The following is a 16,438-nucleotide window of genomic DNA, read 5'->3' as shown; positions in this document are numbered from 1 at the left end:
CTCACAACAAAGACTTACGGCCTGAAAAACAAAAAAAAAGGGGCCTACCCATGGCAAAACTCCAGCCCCACAAACAGAACCCCCAATCATAACATGGGAGGCAGTGGCGTAATGGTATTGTCATTGGACTAGTAATTCAGATGCAGAGTAACACTCTGGAGACCTGGGTTCAAAACCCACCATGGCGGGTGGTTGAATTTGAATTCAATAAGAAAAAGTGGAATCAAGAGTCTACAATTGAAATATTTGTTGATTATTGTAAAAACCCATCTGGTTCACAAATGTCCTTTAGGGAAGGAAATCTGCTGTCCTTACCTGGTCTAGCCTATGTGTGACTCCAGAGCCACAGCAATCTGGTTGACTCTGAAATGACATAGCAAGCCACTCAGTTGTATTCAATTGTTACAAGGAAAACACAGAGGACTGAAACTGGATAGCTCACCTGGTATTGATCCAGGCGCTGGAAAAAACAGCTGCAAACCCACTCCTATTGACCCTGCAAAGTCCTTCTTACTAACATCTGGGGACTTGTGCCAAAATTGGAAGAGCTGTCTCACAGACTAATCAAGCAATAGCCTTGCACTGTCACACTGATGGAATCATACCTTGCAGATAATGTCCCAGACACCACCATCCCTGGATATATCTGTCCCATCAACAGGACAGATCTAGAGAGGTACTATACAGTAAGGAGAGAGTTGCCTTGGGAGTTCTGAACATCGACACTGGACCTCATGAAGTCTCATGGTATCAGGATAAACTTGGGAAAGGAACCCACCCTCAGCTAATGAATCAGTACTCCACCATGTTGAACTCCACATGGTAGACACACTGGGGGTGGCAAGGTGCAGTATGTACTCTGGGTGGAGGAATTCAATGTCCATCGCCAAGAGTAGTTCATTAGTGTCATCGCAGACTCAGCTGGCTGGGTCCTAAAGAACATTGCTGCGAGACTGAGTCTACGGCAGCTAACCAACAACAAGGAAAAATATCACTGACCTCATCCTCATCAACCTGATGGCTGCAGATGCATCTGTCCGTGACAGTATTGATGGGAATGGCCACTGCACAAACCTCGAGGAGACAAAGTGACATGTTCACATTGAGGATACGCTCCATCATGTTGTGTGGCACTGTCACCGTGCTAAATAGGGTAGACTTCAAACAGATCAATCACCTCAAGACTGGGCATCCATAAGGTGTTGTGGACCATCAGCAGCAGCAGAATTGTACAAAACCACAATCTGTAATCTCACAATCCAGCATATTCCCCACTCTACTATTAACATCAACCCTTGTTCAAAGAAGAGTGCAGGTGAAAATCCAAGGAGCAGCCATACCCCCTGTCCCGACAACCAGGCCCCCCCCTCCCCACAGCCTGAAACCACCCCCCGCCCCAACAACAACCCTGCCACTGGTCCCCCCCTCCCCACAGTCAGACCGTAGCCATGTGTGTGTTGGACACTTAGAGAAAGAGAGAGAGAGTGTGTGTCTATGAAATCCCAGTCACAGCAAACATGAAAAGCTTGCAGTGAGAGAGAAAGAGAGTGTGTGGGAAAGGGACTGTGAGAGAGAAAGAGACAGAGAGATAGAGAGAAGGCGAGAATGTAAGAGAAAGTGTGCGTGTGTGAAAGAGAAAGAGAGAGAAAATGAGCGAGAGAGGGACAGTGTGTGTACGTAATCACAGTCACAGCGAGCATGAAAAGCTTGCAGCAGACGGAGACAGTGTGTGTGTGAGAGAGACAGGGAGGGAGGGAGGGAGGGAGGGAGGGGCAGGGAGGGAGGGAGGGAGGGAGGGGCAGGGAGGGAGGGAGGGAGGGGCAGGGAGGGAGGGAGGGAGGGAGGGGCAGGGAGGGAGGGAGGGAGGGAGGGAGGGGCAGGGAGGGAGGGAGGGAGGGAGGGGCAGGGAGGGAGGGAGGGAGGGAGGGGCGGTGAGGGAGGGAGGGAGGGAGGGGCGGTGAGGGAGAGAGAGAGGGGAGGGGGTGAGGGAGAGGGAGAGAGAGAGGGAGGGGGGGTGAGGGAGAGAGAGAGGGAGGGGGGTGAGGGAGAGAGAGAGGGAGGGGGGTGAGGGAGAGAGAGAGGGAGGGGGGTGAGGGAGAGAGAGAGGGAGGGGGGGTGAGGGAGAGAGAGAGGGAGGGAGGGGGGTGAGGGAGGGGGTGAGGGAGAGAGGAGGGTGAGGAGAGAGGGAGGGGGGTGAGGGAGAGAGGGAGGGAGGGGGGTGAGGGAGAGAGGGAGGGAGGGGGGTGAGGGAGAGAGGGAGGGAGGGGGGTGAGGGAGAGAGGGAGGGAGGGGGGTGAGGGAGAGAGGGAGGGAGGGGGGGTGAGGGAGGGAGGGAGGGGGGTGAGGGAGGGAGGGAGGGAGGGAGGGAGGGGGGGTGAGGGAGGGAGGGGGGGTGAGGGAGAGAGGGAGGGAGGGGGGGTGAGGAAGAGAGGGAGGGAGGGGGGTGAGGGAGAGAGGGAGAGAGGGAGGGAGGGGGGGTGAGGGAGAGAGGGAGGGAGGGGGGGTGAGGGAGAGAGGGAGGGAGGGGGGGTGAGGGAGAGAGGGAGGGAGGGGGGGTGAGGGAGAGAGGGAGGGAGGGGGGGTGAGGGAGAGAGGGAGGGAGGGGGGTGAGGGAGAGAGGGAGGGAGGGGGGGTGAGGGAGAGAGGGAGGGGGGGGTGAGGGAGAGAGGGAGGGAGGGGGGGTGAGGGAGAGAGGGAGGGAGGGAGGGGGGGTGAGGGAGGGAGAGTGTGTGTGTGAAACAGAGGGAGAGTGTGTATATGTAATCCCAGTCACAGCGAACAGGAAAAGCTTGCAGTGAGAGAAAGGGAGAGAGAGAGTGTGTGTGTGAAACAGAGAGGAGGAGCGCAAGACTGAGCGTGCGAGAGAGCGAGTGAGTGAGAGAGAGAGCGTGTGAGTGAGAGAGAGAGCGTGTGAGTGAGAGAGAGAGCGTGTGAGTGAGAGAGAGCGTGTGAGTGAGAGAGAGAGAGCGTGTGAGTGAGAGAGAGCGTGTGAGTGAGAGAGAGAGCGTGTGAGTGAGAGAGAGCGTGTGAGTGAGAGAGAGCGTGTGAGTGAGAGAGAGCGTGTGAGTGAGAGAGAGCGTGTGAGTGAGAGAGCGCGTGTGAGTGAGAGAGCGCGTGAGTGAGAGAGAGTGTGCGCGCGCATACACAAGCACACACGCACATGCATCAGTGTCACCTGGACTGACAGAGTTATGTGTGTCTGTGTTTGCATGTTAGGATACCTGGACTCACAGTGTGTGTGTGTTTGTGTGTGCATGTTAGGATACCTGGACTCACAGTGTGTGCGTGTTTGTTGTGCATGTTCAGACACCAGGACTCAGTTTTTTTTGTGTGTTTGTGTGTGCATGTTAGGACACCTGGACTGACAGTGTGTGCACTCACTTCCCCTTTCCCACACTGAGACCCCCTTGCTCTGCAGATTCTTGCTTCCTGTTTAGCTGGGTTATAATGAACAGTGTTTAGATCAAACTGATAAAACACACAGAACTTCCACAGTCTCAATAAAAATCATCCCTTGTCCACATTAAAAACATCCTTCAAACGGTCAAACACATAAGAGGAGTGTGGAAAAATAGATCCAGTGTTTTTCTCACGACGTTTGAGTTGCTTGCTCCTGAGTTTCAAATATCCATATCCTCTCTGCCCCAAACACTCAGAGGGCTTCATACATCTTTGACATATGGGACATTCCCCGACGTAAACTCCTGTATTCATCTGCAGATGTCTCTGTGAATCGTTGTGCCGACGTTCTCATCCCCCTTCATTAACTAAACACTACAACAACCATTCTGCACTGAATATACACAACACACACAGACACACACACGCGCACAGGCATGCATGCGCACAGACACACACACTACACTCACAGACACAGGCACACACAAACAGACACACACACAGACAATCCAGATATATCATACAAACACAATCCACAAACACAAAGATACACACTCTCAATCAAGGTATACCATAAACACAGCCTCAATCCACACACACAAAGATACAGACAATTCAAGTATAACACACATGCATATAGTCAATCCAGGTATAACAGAAACATACATACATACTACACATACACACTACTATCAATCCTGGTATACCACACACAAAGCATTATCAATCCACATATACCACACAAACATGCTGTCAATTCCAATATATCACAAAACTCTGCCAATCCTGGGATATTCCAGTCAGATCTGATAAACAACACGTACTCCCACTCACTCCCATTTGATCCAGTTGCTCAGAATTACAACAAAGCTATTATCTTCCTGTGGTCTCACTCTTATCAAACACTGACCAAACCATTTCCACTGACTCACAGAAGAAACAAACACACTGGATTTTTAATGAATCAGTCCTTTCCCATTCATTCAACCAGGATACAGCAAAAACCCACTGTGCAAAATCCCATTTCCCACTGCTTGGAATTGAGAGTACGGAATATTATACAGCATTCAATTATTCTGAACGAGACAAACATTACCATCCTCCATAGATAGTTAATGAAAAAGGCACAGAAATATATCAGAAAAATATTTCTGGTTGGGGTGAAACTTGCCAGTGTATTTACAAGGGAAAGAGAAGTTCCACACTTGTACAGTGATCTCTCAGCAAGATTCAAATTATCTTTGGCTTCCATTCAAAGTGATCTGTGGAGTGCGTCAGATAATGTTACAAGGAAGTTCATTCAGTGTTCATCTCCCCAGCTATAGTAAAACATTAGTAACTGAGCACATTCATCCCAGTCACAGCGAACATGAGAAGCTTGCCAACACAAAATCATAATCTGTCTGCGTGAATCACAGAGACGCTGGATAACGCGGGTTTTGTGGACACCGGGCGACACGAACACCGTGCGATGCGGGTTACGCGGACAGCAGGAATGTGCATTACACAGACACCGGGTGATGCGGGTTACACAGACACAGGCTAGTAGAAGTAGGGAACCCTGGATGACTCAGAATATTGAGGCCCTGGTCAAGAAAAAGGGGGCATATGGCATGCACAGGCAGCTGGGATCAAGTGAATCCCTTGAAGAGTATAGGGAGTAGGGCTAGAGTTGAGAGAGAAATCAGGAGGACAAAATGGGGACATGAGATTGCTTTGGCAGATAAGACAAAGAAGAATCCAAACAGATTCTGAGGTGCCTGAAGATTGGAAGGTGGTAAATGTAGTGTCTTTATTTAAAAAGGGCTGCTGGGAAAAGCCTGGGAACTGCAGACAGGTGAGCCTCACATTTGTGGTGGGTAAGTTGTTGGAAGGTATTCTGAGAGACAGGATCTACAGGCATTTAGAGACGCAAGGACTGATTAGGGACAGTAAGCATGGCTTTGTGAGTGGAAAATCATGTCTCACAAATTTGATTGAGTTTTTTGAAGGGATAACCAAGAAGGATGATGAAGGCAGTGCAGCTGATGTTGTCCACATGGACTTTAGCAAGGCCTTTGACAAGGTACCGCATGGCAGATTGTTGCATAGGATTAAATCTCACGGAATCCAGGGTGAGGTAGCCAAAAGGCAGAGGGTGGTTGTAGAAGGTTGTTTTTCAAATTGAAGGCCTGTAACCAGCTGTGTGCCTGAGGAATCAGTGCTGGGTCCACTGTTATTTATCATTTATATTAATGATTTGGATGAGAATTTTTGAGGCATGGTTAGTAAGTTTGCAGATGGTGCATAGTGGACAGTGAAGAAGGTTATCGAAAATTGCAGCAGGATCTTGATCAATTGGGCCAGTGGGCTGATGAATGTCAGATGGAGTTTAATTTAGATAAATGCGAAGTGATGCATTTTGGTAGATCGAACCAGGACAGGACTTACTCAGTTAACAGTAGGGCACTGGGGAGAGTTACAGAGCAAAGAGATCTAGGGGTACAGGTTCAGAGATACTTGAAAACTGAGTCACAGGTGGTCAGAGTGGTGAAGAAGGCATTCAGCATTAAACTAGAAAGAGTACAGAAAAGATTACGAGGATGCTGCGGGATTTGATGGTCTGACTTATAAGGAGAGGCTGGATAGACAGGGATTTTTTCCTCTGGAGCATAGGAGGCTGAGGGGTGATCTTATAGAGATCTATAAAATAATGAGGGGCATAGATCAGCTAGATAGTCAATATCTTTTCCCAAAGATAGGGGAGTCTATAACTAGAGAGCATAGGTTTAAGTTGAGAGGGGAGAGATATGAAAGAGTCCAAAGGGGCACTTTTTTTCACACAGAGGGTGGTGAGTGTCTGGAACAAGCTGCCAGAGGTAGTAGTAAAGGTGGGTAACATTTTATCTTTTAAAAAGGGTTTAAGCAGTTACATGGGTAAGATGGCAATAGAGGGATATGGGCCAAATGCAGGCGATTTGAACTAGCCTGGTGATTAAAAAAGGGGCAGTGTGAACAAGTTGGGCCAAAGGACCTATTCCTATGCTGTAAAGCTCTATGACTCTAGGTATGCAGATTTAAGTGATTATCAGATTACCATGATTTCATTAAATGGCTCAAGGGGCTGAATGGCCTACTTCTGTTCCTTGTTCATAGATGATATTGTTTGAGGGATAAATACTGATCATGACACTGGGGAGAACTCCCCACCTTTTCTTCCAAATAGTAACATGTGATCTTTTACAAGGCTGAGAATTATAAAGAATTCTGGGTGTAATGTTTTGGAGAATATGGTGGAGTGGAAGCTATTATCCCAGGAACAGGATCAGGTAGGTCAGATTCAGATCAGGAAAACGGAGGTAAAACATTAGCTAGTGATTTTGAATATGTAGCGGTGAAACTTGAAATTACAGGAGTAGCAAAGTTTAAACAGTGTCCAGCAAGGGAAACTGAAGAGATTGAACTGATTATACTTCAACACAGGAAGTATTACAAACAACCTAGATGGGTTAATGGCACGGGTAGACACATGGCAGCAGGACGTCATCCGATAATGGAAACCTGGTTTGAGGGGCAAAACTGGCAGCTTGATATCCCTGGTTATAGGGTCGTCAGGTACTATAAAGTGGGAGATATAAAAGGACAGGGAGTAGCACTAATGGTTAAAGAATCAATTCCAGTTGTGAGAAGGGATGATATACGAAACCTATCAATAAACAAAGTTTTGTGGGTTGAGCTTAGAAATAAAAAAGGGCAGTCGCACAACAGGGCGTATACTACAGACCCCCAAATAGTGAAAGGAGATGGAAGAACAAATATGTAGGCAAATTCTTGCCTGCAAGAATAAGAGGGTAATAATAGTACGAAACTTTAACTATCCCAATATCAGCTGGGATGCCAACAATATTAGTGGCATCGAGGGGGAAAATTTAAAGCAGCATGTCCAGGAAAGTTTTTACAATCAATTAGTGACAAACCCAATGAGGGGAGGCATTTCTAGGCCTAGTCTTGGGGAACAAAGAAGGGCAAGTGGGTGAACTGACAGTTTCTAATCATATTGGGTACAGTGATCATGATTCAGTTAGATTCAGCATTTCAATGGAAAAGGACAGCGATAAAGCAGGAATAAAAGTTTTGAGTGGGGGCGGAGGTGAATTTTGCAGGAATGAGAAGGGACTTGGCTGAGGTGGACTGAACAGCACTGCTAGGGTTAAATCAGTGGGAAACCAACGGGAAGCACTAAAAAGCACAAATCCTAAATGTACAAAGTAAACATGTCCCATGAAAATAAGAGCAGGATCTGCCAAATCTTACCCCCCCCACCCCACCAGTCAGGGACGGTCAGCATGAAGGCCTTGCCTCACAAATCTGACTGGATTCTTTGAGCAAATGACAAGAAGGATTGATGAGGGTCATGCAGTGGATGTTGTCTATGTGGATTTTAACAAGGCATTTGACAAGGTCCTGTGTGGCAGATTGATCAAAAAAGTAAAAGCCTGTGGGATACAGGATAATGTGGCAAACTGGATGAAAAGTTGGCACAATAACAGGAAACAAAGGATAATGGTCGATAGATGCCCTTGCAAATGGAAAGTTGTTTTAAGTGGTGTTCCACAAGGTTCGGTGTTGGGATCCTGACTGTTTTATATAATAACGATTTGGATCTGTACATGGGGGACACGATTGGGAAATTGCAGGTGATGCACAGATTGGCCAAGTAGTGGACAGTGTAGAGGACAGCTGTAATCTATAAAACAATACCAATCAGTTGGTGGAGTGGGTAGTAAAGTGGCAGATGGATTTTAATATAACAAAATGTGAAGTCATGCATTTAGGGAGGTCAAACAGTTATAGCGAATAAACAATAAATAGAAATATACTAAGAGGGTTAGATGACGTAAGAGATCTCAGCGTATAAGTACACAAGTTCTCGAAGGCAGCAGTTCAAGTAGACAAAGTTGTAAAGAAGGTTTATAGAATGTTCTCCTTCAGTGGTACAGGTATAGAATATAAAAGTAAAGATATAATGTTGGAATTGTATAAAACACTGGTGAGGCCACAACTGCAGTATTGTGTGTCACCACGTTACAGGAAGGACGTAATTCCTCTGGACAGGGTGCAGAGAAGGTTTACAAGAACATTGCCAGGGCTGGAAATGTGTAGCTACACAGAGAGATTGGATCGGCTGGGACTATTTTCCTAGGAAAAAAGAAGGCCGAGGGATGACTTGATTGAGGAGTACAAAATTATGAGGGGAAGAGACAGGGTGGACAGGAATAAACTGTTTCCCTTGGCAGACAATTCCAGAACTGGGGAAATAGATTCAGGATAAATCAGTCAGTGTAAAGGGAACATGAGAAGAACTTCTTTGACACAGGGGGTGGAGGGTGTCTGGAATTTGCTGCCTGAATTAGTGGCGGAGGCAGACACTCTAAATTTGTTTAAGAAGTACCTAGATCTGCATCTTAAGTGCTCTAAGTTGGAGGGGCTATGGGTCAAGTGCAGGAGAGTAGGATTAGAAAGGGCACCTAGGTGCCCTCGGGCTGGCATGGATAAGAAAGGCCAAATAGCCTGTTTTGCTGGTTCTAATATCAACATCTCTCCAATCCTCTGGTACCTTGTCTGTGGCTAAAGAGGATACAAAGGTTTTGGCCAAGGCCTCAGCCTTTTCTTCCCTCGCCTCTCTCAGTATTCTGCGATAGACCCTATCTGGCCCTGGGGACTTGTACACCTCAATGCTTTTCAAAGCCTCCAATACCTTCTCCCTGTCCTCGCACGTCAACATCAATGGGGAAGAAGTAGAAATGGTTGAGAGCTTCAAGTTTACCAGATCATCTGGTATCCCCCTTGCACCCCAGATCATCAACAACCTGTCCTTGTTCCCCCATGCCAACACTAAAGTTAAGAAAGCCCACCAATGCCTCTAATTTTTCAGAAGACTAAGGAAATTTGGCATGTCTGTTACGACTCTCACCAACTTTTACAAATGCACCATAGAAAGCATCCTTTCTGCTTGTTCACAGCTTGGTATGGTTCCACAGCTTGGTATGGTTCCTGCTCTGCCCAAGACAGCAATAAACTGTGAACTGCTCTCATGAACAAAGCCTGGTGCATTATTCAAACCAGCCTCCCACTCACTGGCACTATCTACACTTCCTGCTGCCTCAGGGAAGCAGCCAGAATAATTAAGGGCCCCATGCCCACTGGACATACTCTCTTCCATCTTCTTCCATCAGGAAGAAGATGATCTTCCATCATGAAGAAGATACAAAAGTCTGATGACATATACCAATCAACTCAAGCACAGCTTCTTCCCTGCTGCCCTTGACTTTTCTGTATGGACCTACCTTGCATTAAGTTGATCTTTCTCTATACCCTAGCTATGACTGTAACACTATATTCTGCACTCACTCCTTTCCTTCTCTATGAACAACATGCTTTGTCTGTATAGCGCACAAGAAATAATACTTTTCACTGTGTACTAATACTTATATACTAATAAATTAGGTTAGAGGGTCATTAGATTGGTTGCACTGGTCGGCACAACATCGAGGGCCGAAGGGCCTGTACTGTGCTGTAATGTTCTATGTTCTAATACATGTGACAATAATAAATCAAAGCAACTCTTTATCTCAACATGTCCTAGAAGATCAACATCCTCCTTTCTATACTACCACATCCTTCTCCTTTGTCAAAGTACTTGTCAAGGACCTCACCCACCTCATCTGGCTCCACACACAAATTCCCTCCACTATCCTTGAGTGGATCCACCCTTTCCCTAGCTACCTTCTTCCCCTTTATATATGCATAAAGCACCTTGGGATTCTCCTTAACCCTGCCTGCCAAGGACATTTCATGGCACCTTTTTACCTTCCCAAATCCCTGTTTAAGCCCTTCCCTGCTTTCTCTGTATTCCTCAAGGGCCTTATCCGTTTTCAATTTCCTGACATTTATGTATACCTCCTTCTTTTTCAGTAAACTCACAATCTTTCTTGTCATCCAGGATTCCCAAATCTTTATCCTTCATTTTTACAGGGACATACTTGTCCTAACTGTTAACAATTGACTTTTAAGAGACTCCCACATACGAGATTTAGATTTACCCTCAAACAGCCACCCCCAGCTCCTGCCTAATATTATGGTAGTTGGTTAGCCTTGCCCCAGTTTAGTGTTTTTACTCTGGGTCTACTTCTATCCTTTTCTATAAATATCTTGAAAGTTATAGTATTGTGATCACTGTTCCCAAACTGGTCCCCCAGAGACATCAATCACCTATCCAGGCTCGTTTCCCAGAACCAGGGCTAAGATAGCCCCTTCCCATGTTGGATTATCTAATATTGTCTCAAGAAGCTCTCTTAGACACACTGAATAAACTGCCCCATCCAAGCCCCTGGCACTAAAAAAGTTCCAGTCTATGTTGGGGAAGTTAAGATCGTCCATCACAACAACCCTGTTAGAACATAGAACATTACAGCACAGTACAGGCTCTTCAGCCCTCAATGTTGTTTTTACATCTTCCAAAATCTGCTGACATCTCAGTTCCTCCACTTCACGCTGGCTGTTGGGAAGTCTGTAGTACATTACTCCTGTTCCTGAGTTCTGCCTAAATGGCCTCACTGCATGGTCCCACCAAGATGTCCTTCCTCTGTATAGCTATGACATGCCCCCTAATCAGTAAAGCAACACCCCCACCTCTTTTGTCACCTTCTCTATCTCGCCTGAAACATCTAAACCTTGGAATGTTAAGCCGCCAGTTCCACCATTCTTTCATCCAAATCTCCATAACTGCCACAACATCATAGTTCCATGTAGTAATCCAAGCTTTAAGTTCATCCGCCTTACCTGGTATACTCCTCACGTTAAAGCAAACACACCTCAGACCATCAGTCCTGTCATGTTTAATACACTCCCGCTGTGTTTTACTTCTTTTAGCCTTACTGGACCCATTCACTGAGTTCTCCACAGTGTCTCTATACTCTGTGTTGTGGTCCTTTTTGATTTTTGTCTTTGATTTCTCTGCCTTCCACCTTTCTCCTTATTGCCTTTTGTTTCTGTGCTAGTTTTATGACAATGCCCTAGATTCCAGGTGAAACTTTTGATCAAATTAATTCTGCAACAAAATATCTGCACAGTGCCCAATCTCCCAGAAAGCTCGATAAAGGCAAAGTCTCCTTCAGTGGCCCAGATACTCACACAACAGTAATTCTCACTGGATAGGAAACAAGTATTCACTAGCCATCAGTCTTTCCATTCCCACTTTCACCTTCACTTCTGATGTTTGCCTTTCACTTTTTGGATCACTGCTTTCCATCTTCTTCATTCTCACCTCTCAACTTTTCCATCTAATTTTTTTAATTTTGTGTTTGGAACGAGGGCCTGGCTGCCTAGACCAACACTTCTTGCTCATCACTAATTGCCCTTGAGGTGGTAATGGTGAGCTGCCTTCTTGAATGGCTGCTGTCCGGGTGGTGTAGGTACACCCACATTGCTGTGGGGTTTTTCTCAACGATGGTTTCAATGTTTCTCAATGTCAATGAAGGAACGGAGATTATAGTTCCAAATCGGGATGGTGTGTGGCTTAGAGGGGAACTTGCAAGTAGTGTTATCCCCCTGTGCCTGCTGCCCTTATCTTTCCAGATGGTTGAGATTGCAGGTTTGGAAGGTGCTGTCGAAGGTGCCTTGGCAAACTGATGCAGTGCATCTTGCAGACAGCACAGACTAAATCCAATGTGCCAGTGATGGAGGGAGAGAATGTTTAAGGTGTTGGATGGAGTGGCAGCTGTCAAATCTCCTCAGTAAATCTGCCCAATAAACACATCTCAATCACCAGATGTCACTCCTCATCACAGCTCCCAGCAGAAGTTACCATCGATCCAAGAGTGACGTCCAATCAGGATCGTGAGTTACCGCCATATGACTGAACAGAACAATTCTCACCCCACGGATCACATGGGGCAGGATGTTCTGAGGTAGAGAGATCTGGAGTGCAAGATTTGCTTCCTTTTTCTTCCTTCTTTGCCTCATGTTAAGGTGCTGGGAGTCTCAGCATGATACTTGATAGACAGGTTTCACCACTGAGTGAATAGTAGCAAACTCCTCAGTCATCATTGTTAATGATGCAGTACTTCAAGGAGAACTTCAGAGTGTCTTTGATGTGTTTTCTTTGTCCTCCCCTGCAAATGTCGGTCATTTGAGAGCTGAGAGAACAGGACCTGGAGAGGGAGACAAGTTTTGACTATCCAGCCACAGCGTCCAGACCAGCAAAGTTGATTTTGTTGGAATCTTGTCTGACTGCCTGTGGAGTTAGCTTTAAGGACATAAGCATTTGTTCAAAATTGTATCTGGAGGATGCAGCAGAGGCACTGCTGATGGAATTTCTCTGGAACTCTTTTGTGTCTTGGCCAATCTTAGCTTTTTGAGAGAAGTGGCTGCCAAGGTATGGTGACATATTCCAGAATCTCTCCTTCAGCGTATGCGGGAGGTGGAATATCTGGCTGACCAGCTGTGGGCTGACATGGGTTCTGCTTCGGCAACATTCAGGAACAGGCCAAGTTTCTTAAGATGACCAAGAATGGAATGCAAATCCACCAAGAGTGGGCACCGACGTTGCAGTCATCGCAAACTATAGATCATATACATCGATGATGGTCAGTGTGGTTGTGACGCGAAACTATCAGGATCAAAGAGTTTTCCTTCTAGACGTTACTTAATACTGACACAAGACAGCAGCCGATCTTTGAGAAGGTGACCGTTTGGTAATTGTAAATAGGATGGAGGCAAACACACAGCCTTGTCAGACCCCAGTCTGGGTTTTGAAGACATCTGGTTCAGATCTCCCACTGAAGACAACTGCAGTCAGATCATCATGAAACAATTGCAGAATTGTGACCAAGTTCCTTGGACATCTAAACTCTGGGAGTAGCATGCAAAGAGCCTTGAGATTTATTAAATCAAATGCTTTAGTTTGGTCAATGAATGCAGTGAAGAGTTCCTGGTATTGCTCGCAACAATTTTCTTAGATACCACCAGGTACTATCAGTGAATACATCTTGAACTTTTGTAATGTTTCGAATAAACAAAGATCCTTCTCACTAATCCCCAAAACAGTCACTTTACCAAATACCTCAAGGTAAACACAGCTCACCTGTTAAGTTAAGCTCAGCAACATGCCAGATAGAATTAACTTATTTATACAGCTCTTCAGGAAGTCCACCTGGAGCCAATGAAACTCTATCATTTTGAACTCAACTCACTATCGTGATATAGAAAAAGAAGCAGCCAATCCGTGCACAACAAGATCCCACAAACCATATTGAAATAAACAGTTTGTAAGTCTTAGATCTTTGAACAGTACCATGAAATACTTTACAATTTGTGAGTGAGCCATTGCAAATCACTGCCCTAGTTGCTAAATCCACAAGTAATCACAGTCCATTCACCAGACTGTTTATGGCTCCTTTCAGTTGCCAGTAACCCTGCGTCTTCACCCACTTCTTCCCCTGAAAACAGGCTTGCGTTTTTCTGAAAGCAGAAGCACTGAAGGACAATCACTTTGGGCCTTACTCTAGAAAGTTATGTGACAACTGAAACATCAGTGTCTCTCATCTGGAGCACATCCAATAAAGCAGAGTAATGGGCACTAAGAGGTTCACAATGTCATCTGGGTTACTAAATGCAATGCCACAGGTTAGCGCACCCTGTCCCAACTACCATCAGCGCCCCCACACCGGAACTCAGTCTGCTCTGAATACTTTCATTACTCTTCCATGACGGTGATCCTAGTCAATCAAATCCAAACCATTGCTTCTTAAAGATGGAGTAATGCCGCAGAGCTAACCACTGTGTGCCAAAGTATTACAAAACCCTCAGCAAAACACTGATTTTACTTCATAACAGTCTCGATGCTAAGTTGTTGGCAAAAGTTGTCACACAGGAGCAGAGGTTCATCTTTGAATGTCATGAGAGTCTAGCCAGTGAGTGTTAGAGGGGGCAGCACGCCTTCTGTATACTGTAAAACAAAGAGTAGGAATGAAGAGTAAGCAATACTGACAACACTGTCCATTGTCACTGAAGGGGGCCTGTCTTGTGCAGTAGGGCCATGAGCAAACTTTCATTTGTGCTAACTAATCAGATTGAGGGGGAAAACCTCGGATTCCAACTCACACTGGATAAACAATCAGAATGTCTGTTACCGTTCAATGTTGCGAGAAGAGGCATGCTTGTGAACTACTCGCTGAAGATGGCGAGTTGCTGTGAATGTAGCTCGCTGGTGACTTGGCAATGCACAGAATAGATTTTGTTAGCTCCAGTTACCCTTACAGCAACTGCAGTCCAGATATTTACATTAAATATTTTGAGATCTCGCCAGACAAGATATGATGTGAATGCACAGTCTGCCGGTGTTTATCTTTTCTTTCTGTTACCGGCTTCACTCAAACAATCAGCACGAGTGCAAAAACTTAACAAAGACCTTCAGACTCCATTGGAAGAGTCCATACACTCTCTACTTCCCCCGGTGCCCAATCCCTCAGACCCAGGGTCTCTCCATCGCCAGGTTAAAGTGAAACACAAGTCGTTGAGTTGGCCAGTGCCGAAGCTGGGCTCGGTGGACCCCGGGGTAAGAGAAATGGCCAATATCGGCTCATTTCTTTTAACAGTCAAGCCCCTTCTTTTGTCCCGGTGGTTATCCAGCACGGATTCCTTGTCGTTACCGTATTGCCACGGAGGCGGTGGCGAGACGGTGACAGTAGGACCCCCATCGCCACTGCCCATGGTAACAATAGCCCCCAGTTTGGAGGGCACCGTTACCAAGGCGACAGCGTATTGGCACAGGGGGCAAATCCTGGTGCCCACACTCTGGATCCAGAATCTGGGGACACTTTAGTCAAATCCAGAGCTCAGACCCAGGGCCTGGCCTTTCTCCCCCTCAGCACCCCCCTCACCCCCTCCCCAAATTGGCCAAGGCCCGGGACCAGGCCACAAAGCCTCGGGCTCTCCTCCCCCTCAGCCCGGGAGCCCAATCTGGGCCGCACACAGCTACAACCAAGCGGCCAACCAGCCCGGCCCGAGCACAAAAGGACAATTAAGGTGCAGCGAGTGCAGGAGAGGCGCACAGGCGAGGCCCCGGGAGGCGGCGGCGGGACTTACCGAGCGAGAGAAGCCGGATCCGGGGCCACGGCGAAGACACGGTCACAAAATGGCGGCCAGTCGGCGGACTGTGGCAAAACCCGCCACCAGCGGCCACTCCGGGAACTGCAGCCCGGCTCCAGCTCAACACCGCCACCAGCGGCCACTCCGGGAACTGCAGCCCGGCTCCAGCTCAACACCGCCACCAGCGGCCACTCCGGGAACTGCAGCCCGGCTCCAGCTCAACACCGCCACCAGCGGCCACTCCGGGAACTGCAGCCCGGCTCCAGCTCAACACCGCCACCAGCGGCCACTCCGGGAACTGCAGCCCGGCTCCAGCTTAACACCGCCACTAGCGGCCACTCCGGGAACTGCAGCCCGGCTCCAGCTCAACACCGCCACCAGCGGCCATTCCGGGAACTGTGGCCCGACTCCGGCTCAACCCCGCCACCAGCGGCCATTCCGGGAACTGTGGCCCGGCTCTGGCTCAACCCCGCCACCAGCGGCCATTCTGCGAACTGAAGCCCGGCTCCGGCTCAATCCCACCACTAGCGGCCATTCCGCGAACTGCAGCCAGCTCCGGTTCAACCCCGCCACCAGCGGCCATTCCGGGAACTGCAACCCGGTTCTAGCTCAACACCGCCACTAGCGGCCACTCGGGCACTGCAACCCGGTTCCAGCTCAACACCGCCACCAGCGGCTATTCCGGGAACTGCAACCCGGTTCCAGCTCAACACCGCCACTAGCGGCCACTCGGGAACTGCAACCCGGTTCCAGCTCAACACCGCCACTAGCGGCCACTCGGGAACTGCAACCCGGTTCCAGCTCAACACCGCCACCAGCGGCCACTCCGGGAACTGAAGCCCGGCTCCAGCTCAACACCGCCACTAGCGGCCACTCGGGAACTGCAGACTGGCTCCGGCCCGACACCTCC

General features: G+C 47.7%; 1 protein-coding gene across 4 annotated transcripts in view; it reads right to left on the bottom strand.

The window, feature by feature from the left end:
* The window catches only part of LOC145361548 (CCR4-NOT transcription complex subunit 3-like), a 75,117-nt gene extending 59,505 nt beyond the window's left edge, over positions 1-15,612 (bottom strand). For 3 of the 4 annotated variants that reach the window (XM_080217374.1, XM_080217376.1, XM_080217377.1), the window contains exon 1: positions 15,526-15,612. The gene's annotated coding sequence lies outside the window, so the exon portion shown is untranslated. Of the gene's footprint in view, positions 1-315; positions 364-15,525 lie in introns of all 4 variants that reach the window. The other variant, XM_080217375.1, reaches the window with a different exon arrangement.
* Between the last annotated feature and the right edge of the window lie 826 nt (positions 15,613-16,438).

The sequence above is a fragment of the Carcharhinus amblyrhynchos genome, chromosome 35, assembly GCF_965287045.1.
Source record: "Carcharhinus amblyrhynchos chromosome 35, sCarAmb.v2.hapA, whole genome shotgun sequence".
Lineage (NCBI taxonomy): Eukaryota > Metazoa > Chordata > Chondrichthyes > Carcharhiniformes > Carcharhinidae > Carcharhinus > Carcharhinus amblyrhynchos.
This window is presented reverse-complemented; position numbering and strand designations above follow the sequence as displayed.